Below are 11,319 nucleotides of genomic sequence, written 5' to 3'. Positions count from 1 at the left end.
AAAACAAGACTAAACCGTATCTAAGCATAGAGCTTAAGAGTTAACGTTTACAACTTTACCAACCCCATTATTACCAATTATTAATACTAAATCATAACTTTGTTCGCAGTATCTATAGATACGCCAACCCGATCTCTAACTCGTCCCTATTGAACAATATTTACACACCCAACAATCCTATATCTTGGTTCATGTAGCTTAAAACACAAAGCAAGGCACTGAAAATGCCTGGATGAGTCGCCAGACTCCATAAACATAGAGGTTTGGTCCTAGCCTTTCCATTAGTTATTAATAAAATTACACATGCAAGCCTCCGCATCCCGGTGAAAATGCCCTCTAAGTCACCCAGTGATTCAAAGGAGCTGGTATCAAGCACACAACCATTGTAGCTCATAACACCTTGCTCAGCCACACCCCCACGGGATACAGCAGTGATAAAAATTAAGCTATGAATGAAAGTTCGACTAAGTTATATTAAATTAGGGTTGGTAAATTTCGTGCCAGCCACCGCGGTCATACGATTAACCCAAACCAATGGACCTACGGCGTAAAGCGTGTTACAGAAGAGAAGCATACTAAAGTTAAACCTTAACTAGGCTGTAAAAAGCTGCAGTTAACATAAAAATACAGCACGAAAGTAACTTTAATATTTCCGACCACACGATAGCTAAGATCCAAACTGGGATTAGATACCCCACTATGCTTAGCCCTAAACCTAGATAGTTAGCTCAAACAAAACTATCCGCCAGAGAACTACTAGCAACAGCTTAAAACTCAAAGGACTTGGCGGTGCTTTATATCCCTCTAGAGGAGCCTGTTCTATAATCGATAAACCCCGATAAACCTCACCATCTCTTGCTAATTCAGCCTATATACCGCCATCTTCAGCAAACCCTAAAAAGGAAGAAAAGTAAGCACAAGTATCTTGACACAAAAAAGTTAGGTCAAGGTGTAGCCCATGAGATGGGAAGCAATGGGCTACATTTTCTACAACTAGAACATCCACGAAAATCCTTATGAAATTAAGAATTCAAGGAGGATTTAGTAGTAAATTTGAGAATAGAGAGCTCAATTGAATTGGGCCATGAAGCACGCACACACCGCCCGTCACCCTCCTCAAGTGGTCAAACCCTGAAGAAACCTATTCAAACCATTACATCCACAAGAGGAGACAAGTCGTAACAAGGTAAGCATACTGGAAAGTGTGCTTGGATGACAAGATGTAGCTTAAACAAAGCATCTGGCTTACACCCAGAAGATTTCATATTAAACTGACCATCTTGAGCCAAAGCTAGCCCAATCATCTACAAACGCAATTAACATCAGAAAGTAAAATAAAACATTTAGTTGCCCCATAAAAGTATAGGAGATAGAAATTTAACTTGGCGCTATAGAGAAAGTACCGCAAGGGAAAGATGAAAGAAAAAACTAAAAGCACTATACAGCAAAGATTACCCCTTGTACCTTTTGCATAATGAATTAGCTAGAATAACCTAACAAAGAGAACTTCAGCTAGGCCCCCCGAAACCAGACGAGCTACCCATGAACAATCTATTACAGGATGAACTCATCTATGTCGCAAAATAGTGAGAAGATTTGTGGGTAGAGGTGAAAAGCCTAACGAGCCTGGTGATAGCTGGTTGCCCAGAACAGAATCTTAGTTCAACTTTAAACTTACCTCAAAACCCTGAAATTCCAATGTAAGTTTAAAATATAGTCTAAAAAGGTACAGCTTTTTAGAATTAGGATACAGCCTTAATTAGAGAGTAAGCATAAACACAAACCATAGTTGGCCTAAAAGCAGCCACCAATTAAGAAAGCGTTCAAGCTCAACAATCAGAACATCTCAATGTCAAAAAACGCAACCAACTCCTAATTTAAAACTGGGCTAATCTATTTAATAATAGAAGCAATAATGCTAATATGAGTAACAAGAAATATTTCTCCCGTGCATAAGCTTATATCAGAACGGATAACCACTGATAGTTAACAACAAGATAAATACAACCTAACTACAAGCAAACATATCAAGCTAATTGTTAACCCAACACAGGCATGCAACTCAAGGAAAGATTAAAAGAAGTAAAAGGAACTCGGCAAACACAAGCCCCGCCTGTTTACCAAAAACATCACCTCTAGCATTTCCAGTATTAGAGGCACTGCCTGCCCAGTGACATCAGTTAAACGGCCGCGGTATCCTGACCGTGCAAAGGTAGCATAATCATTTGTTCCTTAAATAGGGACTTGTATGAATGGCCACACGAGGGCTTTACTGTCTCTTACTTCCAATCCGTGAAATTGACCTTCCCGTGAAGAGGCGGGAATATGACAATAAGACGAGAAGACCCTATGGAGCTTTAATTAACCGACCCAAAGAGATCTTGATAATCAACCGACAGGGATAACATACCTCTACCATGGGCCGACAATTTAGGTTGGGGTGACCTCGGAGAATAAAACAACCTCCGAGTGATTTAAATCTAGACTAACTAGTCGAAAGTACTACATCACTTATTGATCCAAAAACTTGATCAACGGAACAAGTTACCCTAGGGATAACAGCGCAATCCTATTTTAGAGTCCATATCGACAATAGGGTTTACGACCTCGATGTTGGATCAGGACATCCCGATGGTGCAGCAGCTATCAAAGGTTCGTTTGTTCAACGATTAAAGTCCTACGTGATCTGAGTTCAGACCGGAGTAATCCAGGTCGGTTTCTATCTATTAAATAATTTCTCCCAGTACGAAAGGACAAGAGAAATAGGGCCCACTTTGCTAAAGCGCCTTTAACCAAATAGATGATATAATCTCAATCTAGACAGTTTATCCAAACATATCACCCGTAGAGCTCGGGTTTGTTAGGGTGGCAGAGCCCGGCAATTGCATAAAACTTAAGCTTTTATCATCAGAGGTTCAACTCCTCTCCCTAACAACATGTTCATAGTCAACATCCTCTCACTAACTATCCCTATTCTCCTCGCCGTAGCCTTCCTAACCCTAGTTGAACGTAAAGTACTGGGTTACATACAACTCCGCAAAGGACCAAACGTCGTAGGACCATACGGCCTACTCCAACCCATTGCAGACGCCATGAAACTCTTCACTAAAGAGCCCCTCCGACCCCTCACATCTTCCACATTCATATTCATTATAGCACCCATCCTAGCCCTTACACTAGCCCTAACTATATGAATCCCGCTGCCCATACCATACCCACTCATTAACATAAACCTAGGAGTACTATTTATACTAGCCATATCCAGCCTGGCCGTCTACTCCATTCTATGATCCGGATGGGCCTCAAACTCAAAATACGCCCTAATTGGAGCCCTACGAGCTGTAGCCCAAACAATCTCATATGAAGTCACACTAGCCATCATCCTCTTATCAGTACTACTAATAAACGGATCCTTCACATTAGCCACACTAATTACCACTCAAGAATTTATCTGACTTGTTATCCCTGCATGACCCCTGGCCATAATATGATTCATTTCTACACTAGCAGAAACCAACCGAGCCCCGTTTGACCTCACAGAGGGGGAATCAGAACTCGTTTCCGGATTTAACGTAGAATACGCAGCAGGTCCCTTTGCCCTGTTTTTTCTAGCAGAATACGCCAACATCATCATAATAAATATCCTCACAACAATCCTATTCTTCGGAGCATTTCACAGCCCCTATATACCAGAACTATATACCACCAACTTCACTATAAAAACCCTGATTCTAACAACCACCTTCCTATGAATCCGAGCATCTTACCCACGATTCCGATACGACCAATTAATACACCTCCTATGAAAAAGCTTTCTACCCCTTACCCTAGCCTTATGCATATGACACGTCTCCCTGCCCATCATCACAGCAAGCATTCCGCCTCAAACATAAGAAATATGTCTGACAAAAGAGTTACTTTGATAGAGTAAAACATAGAGGTCCAAATCCTCTTATTTCTAGAATTATAGGAATCGAACCTAATCCTAAGAATCCAAAAATCTTCGTGCTACCAGTACTACACCACATTCTAAAGTAAGGTCAGCTAAATAAGCTATCGGGCCCATACCCCGAAAATGTTGGTTTATACCCTTCCCATACTAATCAAACCCCCTATTCTTATTATCATTATATCAACCGTTATCTCAGGAACTATAATCGTAATAACAGCATCCCATTGACTTATGGTCTGAATCGGCTTCGAAATAAACCTATTGGCCATCATTCCCATCCTCATAAAAAAATATAACCCACGAACCACAGAAGCAGCCACAAAATACTTCCTAACACAAGCAACCGCTTCAATACTCCTAATAATAGGAATCATCATCAACCTACTGCACTCAGGACAATGAACTGTATCAAAAGATCTCAACCCCATAGCATCTACTGTAATAACAACCGCCCTAGCAATAAAACTAGGACTAGCCCCATTCCACTTCTGAGTGCCCGAAGTCACACAGGGAATCTCCATATCCTCAGGCTTAGTCCTACTCACATGACAAAAAATCGCCCCACTATCAATCCTATACCAAATCTCACCCACCATTAACCCCAACCTACTCTTAACAATAGCCATTATATCAGTTATAGTCGGAGGCTGAGGAGGACTTAACCAAACCCAGCTACGAAAAATCATAGCATACTCCTCAATTGCCCACATAGGCTGGATAGCAGCCATCATAATATATAGCCCCACAATAATAATTTTAAACCTGACCATCTACATTATTATAACACTAACCACCTTCATACTATTCATATATAACTCCACCACAACAACATCATCCCTATCACAGACATGAAATAAAGCACCTCTAATCACTTCATTTATCCTAGTACTAATAATATCTCTAGGCGGCCTCCCTCCACTCTCCGGCTTCATCCCAAAATGGATAATCATTCAAGAACTAACTAAAAACGAAATAATTATAATACCCACACTGCTGGCTATAACCGCCCTACTTAACCTGTACTTCTATATACGACTAACATATGCTACTACACTAACTATATTTCCCTCAAACAACTGCATAAAGATAAAATGACGATTCGAATGCACAAAAAAAATAATCTTCTTACCCCCCTTAATTGTAATATCTACCATACTGCTACCACTCGCACCAATACTATCCATCCTAGATTAGAAGTTTAGGTTAAATTAGACCAAGAGCCTTCAAAGCTCTAAGTAAGCCCTAGCAGACTTAACTTCTGCATACCAACTAACCCTTAAGGACTGCAAGAGTCTATCTCACATCAATTGATTGCAAATCAAACACTTTAATTAAGCTAAGCCCTTACTAGATTGGTGGGCCCCAACCCCACGAAATTTTAGTTAACAGCTAAATACCCTAATCAACTGGCTTCAATCTACTTCTCCCGCCGTCTGGAAAAAAAAGGCGGGAGAAGCCCCGGCAGCCTCAAGCTGCTTCTTTGAATTTGCAATTCAATATGACACTCACTGCAGGACTTGGTAAAAAGAGGACTGAACCTCTGTCTTTAGATTTACAGTCTAATGCTTACTCAGCCATTTTACCTATGTTCATAAACCGCTGACTATTTTCAACCAATCACAAAGATATTGGAACTCTCTACCTTCTATTTGGCGCCTGGGCTGGTATGGTGGGGACTGCTCTCAGTCTCTTAATCCGAGCTGAGCTAGGTCAACCTGGCACACTATTAGGGGACGACCAGATTTATAATGTAGTCGTCACCGCCCATGCTTTTGTAATAATCTTCTTCATAGTGATGCCTATCATGATTGGAGGATTCGGAAACTGATTAGTCCCATTAATGATTGGGGCTCCCGACATAGCATTCCCTCGAATGAATAATATGAGCTTCTGACTCCTCCCTCCATCTTTCCTACTTTTGCTCGCATCATCTATGGTAGAGGCTGGAGCAGGGACTGGGTGGACAGTATACCCACCTCTAGCCGGTAACCTAGCTCATGCAGGAGCATCCGTAGATCTAACTATTTTTTCACTGCACCTGGCAGGTGTCTCCTCAATCTTAGGTGCTATTAATTTTATTACTACTATTATCAATATAAAACCCCCTGCTATATCCCAATATCAAACACCCCTGTTTGTCTGATCGGTTTTAATCACTGCTGTATTACTACTTCTATCACTGCCAGTTTTAGCAGCAGGCATCACTATACTACTGACAGATCGAAATCTAAACACCACATTTTTTGACCCCGCCGGAGGAGGGGATCCTATCTTATATCAACACCTATTCTGATTTTTCGGTCACCCAGAAGTCTACATTTTAATTTTACCCGGGTTTGGAATAATTTCACATATTGTCACCTATTACTCAGGTAAAAAGGAACCTTTTGGCTATATGGGAATGGTTTGAGCTATAATATCAATTGGCTTTCTGGGCTTTATTGTATGAGCCCATCACATGTTCACTGTAGGGATAGACGTGGACACACGAGCATACTTTACATCAGCTACTATAATTATTGCTATTCCCACTGGGGTAAAAGTATTTAGCTGACTGGCTACTCTTCATGGGGGTAATATCAAATGGTCCCCCGCCATGCTATGAGCCCTGGGATTCATTTTCCTATTTACCGTAGGGGGCTTAACAGGAATTGTACTGGCAAATTCCTCATTAGATATTGTCCTTCACGACACATACTACGTAGTAGCCCACTTCCACTACGTATTGTCAATAGGAGCAGTATTTGCTATCATAGGGGGTTTCGTTCATTGATTCCCCCTATTCTCAGGATACACTCTTGATGACACTTGGGCAAAAATTCATTTTACGATTATGTTTGTAGGCGTCAATATAACGTTTTTCCCTCAGCATTTTCTAGGCCTGTCCGGAATGCCCCGACGTTATTCTGACTATCCAGACGCATACACAACTTGAAACACAGTCTCATCAATAGGCTCTTTTATTTCACTAACAGCAGTAATACTAATAGTTTTTATAGTGTGAGAAGCTTTTGCATCAAAGCGAGAAGTGGCTACAGTGGAACTAACCACAACTAACCTTGAATGGCTACATGGATGCCCTCCTCCGTATCACACATTTGAAGAGCCAACCTATGTGCTGCTAAAATAAGAAAGGAAGGAATCGAACCCCCTCAGACTGGTTTCAAGCCAATACCATAACCACTATGTCTTTCTCAATCAAGAAGTATTAGTAAAACAATTACATAACTTTGTCAAGGTTAAATTATAGGTTTAAGCCCTATGTACTTCCATGGCATACCCCTTTCAACTAGGTCTCCAAGACGCTACATCTCCCATTATAGAAGAACTCTTACACTTCCATGATCACACACTAATAATTGTATTCCTAATCAGCTCCCTAGTTCTATATATCATCTCACTAATACTGACAACCAAACTCACGCACACAAGCACAATAGATGCCCAAGAAGTAGAAACCGTCTGAACTATCCTACCGGCTATTATCTTAATTCTCATTGCCCTGCCCTCCCTGCGAATTCTCTATATAATAGATGAGATTAATGACCCCTCTCTTACTGTAAAGACCATAGGACATCAATGATATTGAAGCTATGAATACACTGACTATGAAGACCTAAGCTTTGACTCCTACATGATCCCCACTCAAGAGCTAAAACCCGGAGAACTACGACTATTAGAAGTTGATAACCGAGCAGTGCTGCCAATAGAGATGACCATTCGCATGTTAATCTCATCAGAAGACGTATTACACTCATGAGCCGTCCCATCCCTGGGCCTAAAAACTGACGCCATTCCAGGCCGACTAAACCAAACAACCCTAATGGGCACACGACCTGGACTATATTATGGTCAATGCTCAGAAATCTGTGGCTCAAACCATAGTTTTATACCCATTGTCCTTGAATTAGTCCCACTATCGTACTTTGAAAAATGATCCGCGTCTGTACTGTAAATTCATTAAGAAGCTAAACTAGCGTTAACCTTTTAAGTTAAAAACTGGGAGTTTAAATCTCCCCTTAATGACATGCCACAGTTAGATACATCAACCTGATTTATTACTATTGTTTCAATAATTATAACACTATTTATTATATTTCAACTAAAAATCTCAAAACACCTGTATCCATCAAGCCCAGAGCCCAAATCTATAGCTGCACTAAAACAACTTAATCCTTGAGAAAAAAAATGAACGAAAATCTATTCACCTCTTTCACTACCCCAACAATAATAGGACTGCCCATTGTCATACTAATTATTATATTCCCCAGTATTCTATTCCCCTCGCCCAGTCGACTAATTAACAATCGTCTAATCTCACTCCAACAGTGATTAGTACAATTAACATCAAAACAAATACTAGCCATTCACAACCACAAAGGGCAAACTTGGGCTCTAATACTCATATCTCTCATTCTATTCATTGGATCAACAAACCTGTTGGGCCTACTGCCCCACTCATTTACCCCAACTACCCAATTATCAATAAACTTAGGAATAGCTATTCCCCTATGAGCCGGCACCGTAATTACTGGGTTTCGCCACAAAACTAAAGCATCCCTAGCCCACTTTCTACCACAAGGGACACCGATCCCCCTGATCCCCATGCTTGTAGTTATTGAAACTATTAGCCTTTTCATCCAACCCGTGGCTCTGGCCGTACGACTTACAGCCAACATTACTGCGGGCCACTTATTAATGCACTTAATCGGAGGAGCTGCTCTGGCCCTAATAAACATTAGTACCTCTATTGCTCTAATTACCTTTATTATCCTTATCCTACTGACAGTCCTTGAATTCGCTGTAGCCCTAATCCAAGCTTATGTCTTTACCCTACTTGTAAGCCTGTATTTACATGACAACACTTAATGACCCATCAAACCCACGCATATCACATAGTTAACCCCAGTCCATGGCCACTTACGGGAGCCCTTTCGGCCCTACTGATAACTTCAGGCCTGGCTATATGATTCCACTATAACTCAACACTGCTACTAACTCTAGGAATAACCACCAATCTGCTGACTATATATCAATGGTGACGTGATATTATCCGGGAAAGCACATTTCAAGGTCACCACACACCCATCGTTCAAAAGGGTCTCCGCTACGGAATAATTCTTTTTATCATCTCGGAAGTATTCTTCTTCGCAGGCTTTTTCTGGGCCTTCTATCACTCGAGTCTGGCCCCAACTCCCGAATTAGGAGGATGCTGGCCACCAACAGGTATTATTCCCCTAAACCCCCTAGAAGTTCCACTACTCAACACCTCCGTACTTTTAGCTTCCGGAGTGTCAATCACTTGAGCTCACCATAGTTTAATGGAAGGGAGTCGAAAACACATACTCCAGGCACTATTTATTACAATCTCCCTGGGAGTCTACTTCACTCTCCTCCAAGCCTCCGAATATTACGAAACACCGTTTACAATCTCAGATGGAGTCTACGGATCCACCTTCTTCATAGCTACAGGATTCCACGGATTACACGTAATTATCGGCTCTACTTTCCTAATTGTATGCTTCTTGCGCCAACTAAAATATCACTTCACATCGAGCCACCACTTTGGATTTGAAGCCGCTGCCTGATATTGGCACTTCGTAGACGTGGTTTGACTGTTCCTATACGTTTCTATTTATTGATGAGGATCCTATTCCCTTAGTATTAACAAGTACAGTTGACTTCCAATCAACCAGTTTCGGTATAGTCCGAAGGGGAATAATAAACGTAATACTCGCCCTGCTCACTAATACACTTCTATCCATGCTACTCGTATTTATTGCATTCTGACTACCCCAACTAAATACCTATGCAGAAAAAGCAAGTCCCTACGAATGTGGATTTGACCCCATAGGATCCGCCCGCCTGCCCTTTTCTATGAAATTTTTCTTAGTAGCCATTACATTCTTGCTATTTGACCTAGAAATTGCACTACTACTTCCCCTTCCTTGAGCCTCACAAACAAATAAACTATCAACCATACTTATCATAGCTCTCCTACTAATCTCTCTATTAGCCGCAAGCCTGGCCTACGAATGAACCCAAAAAGGACTAGAGTGAACTGAATATGATAATTAGTTTAAACTAAAACAAATGATTTCGACTCATTAGATTGTAGCTCACCCTATAATTATCAAATGTCCATAGTCTATGTTAATATATTCCTGGCCTTCATCATATCACTTATGGGACTATTAATGTATCGGTCCCACTTAATATCCTCCCTCCTATGCCTAGAAGGCATAATATTATCCCTATTTGTTATGATAACCATGGCAATTCTAAATAATCATTTTACACTAGCTAGCATGACTCCTATTATCCTGCTAGTATTTGCAGCCTGCGAGGCGGCACTGGGCTTATCCCTACTAGTAATGGTCTCAAATACATATGGTACCGACTATGTACAAAACCTAAATCTCCTACAATGCTAAAAATTATTATCCCCACTATTATACTCATACCAATAACATGACTATCAAAGCCCAATATAATCTGAATTAACTCGACTACCTACAGTCTCCTGATCAGCCTTATTAGCCTCTCCTATTTAAACCAACTAGGCGATAACAGCCTAAACCTCTCATTACTATTCTTCTCAGACTCACTCTCCGCACCTCTACTAGTACTAACAACATGACTCCTGCCACTAATGCTTATGGCTAGTCAATCACACCTGTCAAAAGAGACCTTGGCCCGAAAAAAACTATATATCACAACACTTATCGTTTTGCAACTTCTTTTAATCATAACATTTACCGCTACAGAACTAATTATATTTTACATTCTATTTGAAGCCACACTAATCCCCACCCTTATCATTATTACTCGGTGGGGTAACCAGACGGAGCGACTAAACGCCGGCCTATATTTTTTATTCTACACCCTGCTGGGCTCACTGCCCCTCCTGGTCGCACTACTATATATTCAAAACACAACAGGGACTTTAAATTTCCTAATCATTCAGTACTGAGCCAAACCGATCTCAGCCACCTGATCTAATATCCTTCTCTGACTAGCATGCATAATAGCATTCATAGTAAAAATACCCCTATACGGACTCCACCTGTGACTGCCAAAAGCACATGTTGAAGCCCCCATTGCCGGCTCAATGGTACTTGCTGCCGTACTATTAAAACTAGGGGGATATGGAATGATGCGTATTACAATTCTACTTAACCCCACAACAAACCAAATAGCATACCCCTTCATAATGTTGTCCCTATGAGGAATAGTTATAACAAGTTCTATCTGTCTACGCCAGACAGACCTAAAGTCCTTAATCGCATACTCATCAGTAAGCCACATAGCCCTAGTAATTGTAGCTGTGCTAATCCAAACACCCTGAAGTTACACAGGAGCTACAG

The 11,319-nt window shown here is 41.0% G+C and overlaps 1 pseudogene; it reads left to right on the top strand.

Moving 5' to 3' along the window:
- Window positions 1–256: 256 nt before the first annotated feature.
- LOC145715230 (18S ribosomal RNA) lies at window positions 257–1,219 on the top strand (annotated as a pseudogene).
- The last annotated feature ends 10,100 nt before the right edge of the window (window positions 1,220–11,319 follow it).

Source organism: Panthera onca, unplaced genomic scaffold (genome assembly GCF_046562875.1).
Source record: "Panthera onca isolate mPanOnc1 unplaced genomic scaffold, mPanOnc1 haplotype 2 h2.h2tg000223l_path, whole genome shotgun sequence".
NCBI classification, from domain to species: domain Eukaryota; kingdom Metazoa; phylum Chordata; class Mammalia; order Carnivora; family Felidae; genus Panthera; species Panthera onca.
The sequence above is the reverse complement of the archived record's forward strand: the minus strand, read 5'-3'. Positions and strand labels throughout refer to the sequence as shown.